Genomic DNA, 10071 nt, shown 5'->3' on the forward strand with positions numbered 1-10071 from the left:
CAGACGAACGCAGAAAATGATTTTTCGGTGACTACGCCGATGGTGCGTAGCCCGGTAGCAGGTTCCCATCCCACACCTGCGAGTCCAGCCCCTACCTCTCTCATTATCCCAACCTGATCTTTCGGAAGATATATCCCAACTTTCGTTATTTATCAAGAGGTTAACGATCCGAATTTCTAAGGACTTATTTTCGAAACATTTCTCTCTATCTCTTTCTTTCTTTTTTTATTCTCATTTCTTAATTCTCATCGATCTATATAATAGATTTTGTGATTTTCTTTAAAAAAAAATATCGAAAGCAATACGAATAAAATAATACTTATAATCAAACTAATAATGAAAATCGATGGCAAATCGAGATAAGTTTTCCAATTACTCCGCATTGAAATTTAATTAACAGATGTCGAGAGAAACGAAAGGGCCGAGGAAACGCCATACGTACTTATTAAACATATGCTCGAGTTTTTCTCCAAGGTTACTGCCCAAGCCCACCCCGAGTTACGAGAAGGAGAGCAATGCAGAGCTAGTAGTCGTTGGATACACCCCTCGACTTTGGAATGATAATGGCTCGTAATCCTTCTAGCCTCTACGCGTTCCACATAATAATTGGGGTTGAGGGTTCGAAGTCGCTTCCAAGCTCACCTACGTAGGGTCGAGGCCAACCACCAAACTATATACTTGTAAATATATATACATATATATATATATATCCATACATATATTTTCTATTCGTATATATATACGTGTGTGTGTGTGTGTATACTCCCGAAATAGAAAACACCATATGGTGCGTGCAGGTGTACGACGAGGACCGATTAGGAGTCCACATCGCATGAATTTACATTAATGTGCCCTAAAGGATTTACATCGTTTACCGGATTTATTATTTTCGACGTGATTCAACATTTTTCGAAGAAGGATCGGAAATAAAGAGAACGAGAGAAACAGAGAGAGAGAGAGAGAGAGAGAGAGAGAGAGAGAGAGAGAGAGAGAACGAAACAATCACGACTTCTAAGACACGTGTTCTTATTTTTGTTTTTTTTTACATCGAAACATAACAACAATTACTTTACAATTATCAGATCCTAGAAGCATTCGATAAAGAAATACTTTAAAAATGTAAAAAAGAAGTATGGATGATTCTTCAAGAGAAATCTCGTTTTACGTTAGAATTTTTCAAGATAGTATTCAAAAAGTATATGGATTATCGTTATCCGTGAGTTATCGCGAGTTATATTGCAATTTCTTCTACTTGAACTTTTGCAAACATGTTACTTAACTATCAACAAGTAGGTATGTCTGCAAGATAATTGATAATTCTATTTAAACTTTAGTAAACATATTCTATATAAATAAGTATATCTGTTACGTAATCGAATAACTCCTTATTGTTTCATTTATAACAGATTGAATCTGTGGATTGATCGGATAACTCTACCGATAAACGATTTGAAGAATCGAAAGCGAAATTCTAGCCGATAGGAGAAGAGGTATCGCAGAACGCATACGATGACGTCATATCTAGGTAGGCATTCTCAAAACGAGAGCAGTTGGGCTTACACGCGATGCCCACCTGTGCGGGCGTTTTAATTCAACGATGCCAAGGCAAGATTATTACTTTGCGATTAGGATCCTCGGTGAATGTATTAACGATCGGGTATTAGCATAGATCCATCGTAGATCCTCGTTGGTCGTGCGATCGAATAGACGATACATACATATGTTCGCCATTTAGATGTGTATGAGTAAGCACACGTGGTCGAATTCACAAAGTTTTCGTTTCTTTTTCGAAAGAAAAAGAGAGATAGAGAAAGAGAGAGAAAAAGGATGATATTTTTTTCATGGGTATTCTTTATCATCTTCGATGTTCATTCTCCTTTTACGTTTTGTTCTAACTCTTTCGAAAGGGATATATATATATATATATATATATATATATATATATATATAGACAGATAGATAGAATCTAAGCACCGCTTCCTTCCGCAAAGGCGGTCCAGACTGACTCATAAAACGTTCGACCGACTGGAAACTCGAAAGAAAGGGTCCAACGAACGAGAAGGCTACCGTGTAATCGACCGATTCACTTTCTACGTTCGATCTCTTCTACCCTTTCGTCGACAAAAAGAGAGAGAGAGAGAGCGAGAGAGAGAGAGAGAGATGAATACGTAGATATATATTTAAATATGGAGAATATATATATATATACGATACACGTTATTAAATAACGAGAAGCAATTATTTTTTCTTTTTTCTTTTCTCCTTATCCACATCTTCTCCAAGAAGAAATAGATAAATCGGATAAATCTCATCTTTGAAATATGCATCTACGAAAATATAAATTATCTCAAACACCGTTATAGTTACGAAATAGACGAAATTTTTGAAGGAGGAACGGATAAGAGAAGTGTAAGTCTTTCCGAAAAAAAAGAAAAGAAAAAAAAAGAAAAGTAAAGAAAAAAAATAAGTATGTCGGATGATCTCTCGTGTAAGAGGGTAGAAGGAAAAGATGAGAAGGAAGGAGAAGAAAAAGAAAGAAAGATAGAAAGAAAGAAAGAAAGAAAGAGAGAGAGAAAAAGTATCGTGCCATCTCGCTGGCACGCAATTTACATAGCGACGTCGACGTAACGGGAAAACGTGAGTCACCTCAATTTGCCGATGAACTCCGTCTGGATGGAAACAGGTACCTATCTTTCTCTCTCTTTCTTTCTCTTTCTCTTTCCATTTCTCTTTCTCTTTCTTTCTCACATGTTAAACTCTTCGCGACAACGACAACGACAATGACGACAACAACGACGTCGTCGTCGTCGACGACGACGACGAAGAGGAGGAGGAATCGATTCCTCTCTCTCGCTCGATGGTACCCTCTCACATTCGTGTTCGTTTACTTCGAACGAAAGAGGGGCTGCTGGCAGGTTCGTGCAAAGCTACGGAAGGCGCACTACGATTATTATTGCGTAAAGTCGTTTGGAAGCGAACAGTGGCGAGTGGCAATTAAGTATAAGAGAGAAAGAGACAGAGAAAAATAAAGAAAGAGAGAGAGAGAGAGAGAGAGAGTAACAACGCCAATCCGATGCAATATTTCACCTGGACGCCTTATGACGTGATAAACAAAGTCATTATATCGCGAAGTCGTGCCATAAGGGCCTCGTCACGAAACCCATCCAACTGGAAGGAGAAAGGTACAAGGATTATATTCTAAAAAGGGAAGGATAGATAGCTTCAAATACGCTCGATTACTTCTCGGGATACTGTTGTGAGAGTGTACCTGTCCGAAAGGAAGAAAAAAAAAAGAGATAAAAGAAGAAAAATAAGAATGAAATTTGCAACACCCAAGGGAGAACGATTAGGATTTGCATCGAACGATTTTACGTCTTTTCTCTTTCTCCCTTTCCCTCTTTTTCTTTCTCTCCTTTTTAATTTCTTTCTTTTTATTTTGTTTTTACTCTCTCTCTCTCTCTCCCTTTCTCTCTCGACCATTCCCAATCGAGTTTCCGTCCTTATTGCCACTGGAAACCATCGTCCAATGAAACGAGCGTTATGTATCCCATGTTTCTGAAATGTGTTCAGTCAGATCGACAAAAAAAAAGAAGGAAAAGAACAAATATTCGCGAAAATTACGCTCCATTACGGGATTGCATCGAGAGTAACGATCGTTGCAACGAGCGTCCGTCGTTTCATCAGCCAGACGTATCGTTTTGTATCGATAAGATAAAGACACGTACGCACAAACACATACACAGACGTACGCAGACGAATTCAAAGATATATACACACAAATCTATATAAACGAAGGCCATTCAAACAACATTTTACACAGTACAATTTATTGTCAAAATTGATCTTTCACGAACGATATGACTTACTTTTTAAAGGAGATTTAAAAAATGGAAAACAAAAGCGAAGAAAATTCTTTTCATTCCGACCGAATTCGCAAGAAGAGAAACAAATGGAAATAAATTTTTTCTTTCGGCTTTCAACATATATATATATATACATAGAAGGTAATAGAAGGTCTCGATTCAATCTGGTTCCTCTCGATCATGGAACAAATTCGACCTAAAGGGAGGATCAACTGTCACCACTGATGAGGAAAGGCCGAGGACGGTCGTAGGGCCAGAGGGTACGTAGCTAAGGACGAAGGGAGGTACACGTTTTATATGGGAAAACGGGGTAGTCTCGACATCTCGACGCCAAAGTGGAAGGGAGATGTGGGGTTTTATGTCCCGTAACTCCCTCGGGAGCTTCACGTTTATGTTCTATCCTGTCATCATGATGTCCACCTATATGCTGGACGAAACAAAACACTATTCGACCTTTCCTTTCTCTCTTTTTCTTATTCTTAGTTTTCTTTCTTCTTCTTTCTTCTTCCTTTTTCCTTTTTCCTTCGTGGTAATAGAAATTCACTAGGAAATGCCAAGCATTTCTCTCGAAGGGCAAAAATCCTCCTTCTCCTCCTACGTGTCCGTATCTCCGTATCTACTTGCTCGTTTTTATTTCATCGAGAAACAGACTCGAGATTATTCGCACTACAGGCAACAACAGATTTCGATCGAGAATCCTCCATCGAGAATTTCATGCATATCGTCGAACAATCGGTATTATAACGAATTGAACAACTTTATACAGCTATTATATTTATTTATACTCGAATCTTAGGATATTTCTCTCGAGTGCCTTATCGATTCCTATGTATAATACTTACTTACAAGTTTCCATTCTCTTATTAGAGTTATTTTACGTTGTTTAGTTAACGGTCAGAGATCGTTCGTGGAAAAGAGTTTGTACGATAAGTGCTCCTTCGTTGATCGTTTCGACGTATAGACGCAGGAGGAATCTAATTCTAAGTGAAACGAGAGAGTGAAATTTTTCGAAGAAAAGCTATATAACGCAATGGGATATTGTAAAAAAAAAAAGAAAGAAAGAGAGAGAAAGAGAGAAACAATAGAAGGAAAAAAAAGAAAAAGAAAAGAAAGACAAAAGATAAAAAAGAAAAAACTAGATACATTCCCAATGGTATATTTTCGTTATTACCATTACCGAATAAATGGCTACTACGTTTAAGAGTTTCATTTTCTTCTTTCTTTCCTTTTTCAAAGTACCCAAAGTGAGGCCTCAACTATCTTATAATTTACGTATCAGGGATATAACGATACGTCTCGATTCGTTCGCTATACTGTAATTTATAAAGCGTTAGGATCTATCTCGTCCGTGATATCAAACGATCGGATCTTCAGAGTCTATTTCGTGTCGATGAAAGCACCAGAATGAATTTTACGATCGAACGAGGTCGTCGAAAGTGTCACGACGTACGTACACGATCTTAACGTTCGAACGTTTTCCCCTTCGAATCAAATAAAACATTTTGGACGTAGAGAGAAGAGAAGGATAAGGTAAACGAGTAAATAAAGAGAGAAAAAGAGAGAGAGAGAAAAGAAAAGAAAAAGAAAAATCGAATGAGAGACACAAAGGAACCGATCATTTTTATCATAGGGATAAAATAGAGGGGCGGTAAAGGGAAGAGAGGTCATCCATATAGTTCACGAACATTTACATTCGTCCAACACCTGCGATCGTTGGTGCATGTCGCCCTAAAATCCAAAACCCACCTCTGTCTCTTTCTCTCTCTCTTTCTTTCATACACACACACAGCTTTGCAGTCGTAAAATTGATGAGTTATTAGCACGTTAACGAGCACCTCTTCTCCCATATTTCCAATCTGTCTGTCTACGAGGATAAACGCTCAACGATCGTTTTCGAGCCAACCAACGTATTGTTCAAGGAGTTACGTGAAATAGGACTGAAGATATAGTGATCCATATATATCAATAGTATATACACATAGCTAGATAGTACGTATAGGACGGATTTGAAAAGATAGATTCGTTATTACTTCGTATTACTTTGTCATCTTAAAGATGATTCAAACGTTTAGAGAAACTCGTATAGAAATAGTAGGAGATTTTATTTCGAGGCGTGTTACGTTCCTCAAGCGTGAAAAGAGAGAGAGAGAGAGAAGCGTATATGAAGGATCGATGTGAGAATTAAACCGATTCCTTTTCAATGGGCTTTGATGTGAATAAAAGACAGATAGAGAAAATCTCTCTCTCTCTCTCTCTCTCTCTCTCTCTCTCTATCTGTGTATCTCTCACTCTCTTTCTTGTCTCTTCTCTTCGTCATCGAAGCGCGACATGGAATCGCACCTTTCCACGGATGAGAGAGCCTCCTATAGGCTGATCCGTATTTACGTACCAATAAGCGTAAAATTGGCCTAACTCTACGAACAGACGAAGACATTGGGAGAGATACTAGAGTAAAGAGAGAGAGAGAGGGGGAGAACGCTAGAGAGAGAGAGAGAGAGAGACTCGGGCAATCATGCGTAATTGAATTCACCTTTGTACGGAGAGGGTTGGAACCGTATGAATATTCAATTCCGCAATTTCCCGCGCGAGCATACACGTTCAATTTGGCGAGAAGCGCCAAGGAGAGTAAGCTTCGATAAGGCCTCTCTTCTCTCTATCCAACCTCGTCGACCAATTACAAGGGAGTTGTATGGAATTGAGAGAGACCGATGAAAATGAGTGAGAGTAGGAGTGAGCGTGTTAGTAAGCTACGAACCGCTTCCGAGTTTGTTCTCGACAACGTGTTTTAGTCGTGCAAACAGATTCGATACGTTCTCTTATACGTTACAGACATTTCTCTTCAAACATTTCGCTTCGTCGGAGCAAATCGCGATCGGCTTCGAGAGTATACCTACCATTGCTAATTCGAACGATATACACGTGTAATACTCGAGAGGATAATATTATCACTTGACAGATATTTTCTATGTTATCTTATCATAGATCGGATATTTTATATATACATACATACATACATACATATATATATATATATATATATATATATATATATATATATTTATACGTTGATTGTATTACTTGAAATTAAACGAGGTAGCAAAAAGCAATAAAAAGAGAGTAAGAGAAAAAGAAATAGACAGATAAACAGATAGATACAGAGAGAGAGAGAGAGAGAGAGAGAGAGAGAGAATAGGGCTAGCTCGCAAACTTTCGAATATATACGTTTATCGTGAACATGGCTTAGACCGGAAAGCAGTGGATTCATGTCGACGATACCACGTCGGACATTACTTACACTCGACGATTACAATCAACAGCCATTCAGAGAAACCACCCCACCAAAGGGGATAGATAATGCCCGCTTATATAGTATACACTCGATGTTTTACTTTCCATTTGAACGATGCGAGTCGCCACGTGACCGTAATCACTGTACTGTTTGTGAGTACTTACAAGACTGTTTAACAAATATAAAGGACCACCAATTTTTTTCTCTCGTCCTCCCGCATTTCTTTCTTTCTTTCTTTCTTTTCTTTTTAAATACCACTCGATTTTAGCCAACCTACCAAATGTGCATTTAAGTAACCTAAGAAAAAAAGAAGAAAGACTCGACAAAGCAAAAGTTCCAACTCATTTTCGATATCAAACGAGGCTTCAAGAACTTCGATACTTCTCCTAACGATGCCAATGTACAAAAAGAATATCGTAAATATAATTTGACAACAATGAAATTGACGGAGATCATAGAATCTAATTTTCTGGTCTCGTTCGACACAATCGTCTTAATTATTACGTAATGCGTCTCGTTAAGGCTTTTACTCTCGTCTCAGGTCGATCGCAAGTTGTAAAGCATCGACTCGAGAGAACGAACTAAGATGTAATGGATTGCTGTCCAAAGGCATTAGGTTTAAGTGTCGGAGTGGCGCCGTTCCTAGACGTTGTTCTCCACGGCTCAAAGCCGTTCGTTCTCTTCTCTCCTCATTCCTGATTTGTCTTTTCTCTCTCTCTCTCTCTCTCTTTCTCTATATATATCTATCTATCTCTCTTTCTCTTTCTCTCTCTCTCTCTCTCTCTCTCTCCTTCTCCCTTCCTCTTTCTCTCTATCTATCTGTTCTCGAGGCAACGACTCGGTCCTCAGCTTTCGTGATCTTTGCCTGGCATCTGCATCACGTAGAGACGTTGTCTCCGCGAAGACGTCGTCGTGGAGCCGCGTCCGTCGTGGATTAACGTCGATCCAAGCCGCACGAACATCGACTGCAATTACGTCGGCTTTGTCAGCTCCTTCGTCTTAATAACTTACTCCTTACTACGAAAGGGTGAATGAAGATGATAACACGCCTATCTTCCTAGAAAATACGCTATTTTTCACACGATATCACTTTGTTATCATTCCTAATCAAATACACAAGAAATATATATTTTCAAGTTCATATGTAATACATATATATATTGTTCTTGATCGTAATATCAATACGTAATATTAATCAAGATACGTATTATTGATCGAAAACTATTATAGCGTCTGTCATAGCTGCAACTACTGTTATAACGTTCTATTAATTATTATAGGGTTCTATTAATATTTATGACTACTATTATAACGTTGTATTAACTACGTTTACAACTATTATAATGTTATATTAATTAATATAATGTTATATTAATATTAATTATGAATTATTAATAACTTCGAAAATCGCGTACTATATATGTGATTGTTTTTAGTAGCTTATAACATTTTTCTTCTTTTCTTTTCCTTTTTGCGTCCTATAAAATTAATTGTTTATTCATATTAGATGATTAATATTTGTTAATTATAATTTCGTTTTTAAATACGAACAATAAATTAGATTTTTGAAGAATGTAGAATAAAAATACGATTAAGTACTCTCTGTGTACTTATCTTGTGAAGGATATTTATTTTTCTTAATAGCTACTGAAATAAATTTAGATAATAATAACGATGATAATAATAATTAAACTATTTAACAATGCTTATAATTATCGACAGACAAATAGACTAATAAACGAACTAAACCTTGACGGACTAATCGCGCGACTGACTAATTTATCATCGTAGACATACTATTCTCACTGTGAATGTCATAAAACTTTATCATTTATGTATGTATGAAGTGAATCACACATCTATGTAAATAAGTACATATGTTAGAAGAAATATGAGACGGTTCCATCTTTATAATCTTTCCTTTATTTTTCTTTTCTTTTTTTATTTATATATTAATTTTTTTCTCTGCAAATTTGTTCTAAATCCTTTTTCAAATCTTGTATATAAGCAAGATTCAACAACAAAAAAAAAGAAAAAATACTAATTGCATTTCATTAGAAAAACAATTACACCATAACAAGTACTTACTTAAATTAAAAATCTCTTGAATCGAATTTCTTATATTAATTTTTTAATTCTTTCTTTTGATTTAATCTTAAAATTTATTTAAATTAGAATTAAAAAAGCACTTAAATCGATACGAGTAGTAATTAAACAAAATTGATATCTATAGATTAATAAGAACTTTCCTCGATATTTATTGTTTGTTATTCTCATATATAAAATTTGTAAGAGTTTCGATAATCGTTCAGAAGCTTAATAAGAAATATGAGTTTTTAATTGAAAAATGAAAAACCACACCTTCTTTTCCAATCCCGCCCATTGTCTTCGATAATCGATCGAAAACATTAGTCGAGAATCTTTCGATTTGATCGGTATCTTAAATAGCAACAATTGATGATGTGTATCGATAACGATGAGAATATTTATCGTCGTTGATAATCCTATCAATTATCTTTTATTTTTGTTTTCTTTCTTTTGAGCAAAGCTTTTTACGTCATACAGATTTAACAAACTAATTAAAAGGAACTTTTAACAACGAACTACGTTATTTATAATTCTTCTAATACACGAGAGACATATTTTTTTTTGTATTTTTTATTTTTTACTTTTGGCAATTTCTCTCGTCATTCTTATCATCGTCGTCGTCGTCGTCGTAGATAGTCGTCATCGTCGTCGTCGTAGTAGTTGTTGGACGATGTCGACTAACAAGCGTCGCTGCACCACGGCACGGGGGGTAATTAACAGCACTAATTTTAATTGCTATGCAACAAAGAGCGGATGAACTCGGCTTTCCCACGGGATATACACCGGCCTCCGAGTACTCCGTTGATGAACGATAATTTCGGCAGATTCCCT

This window comes from Vespula vulgaris, chromosome 9 (assembly GCF_905475345.1).
Source record: "Vespula vulgaris chromosome 9, iyVesVulg1.1, whole genome shotgun sequence".
Taxonomy (NCBI): domain Eukaryota; kingdom Metazoa; phylum Arthropoda; class Insecta; order Hymenoptera; family Vespidae; genus Vespula; species Vespula vulgaris.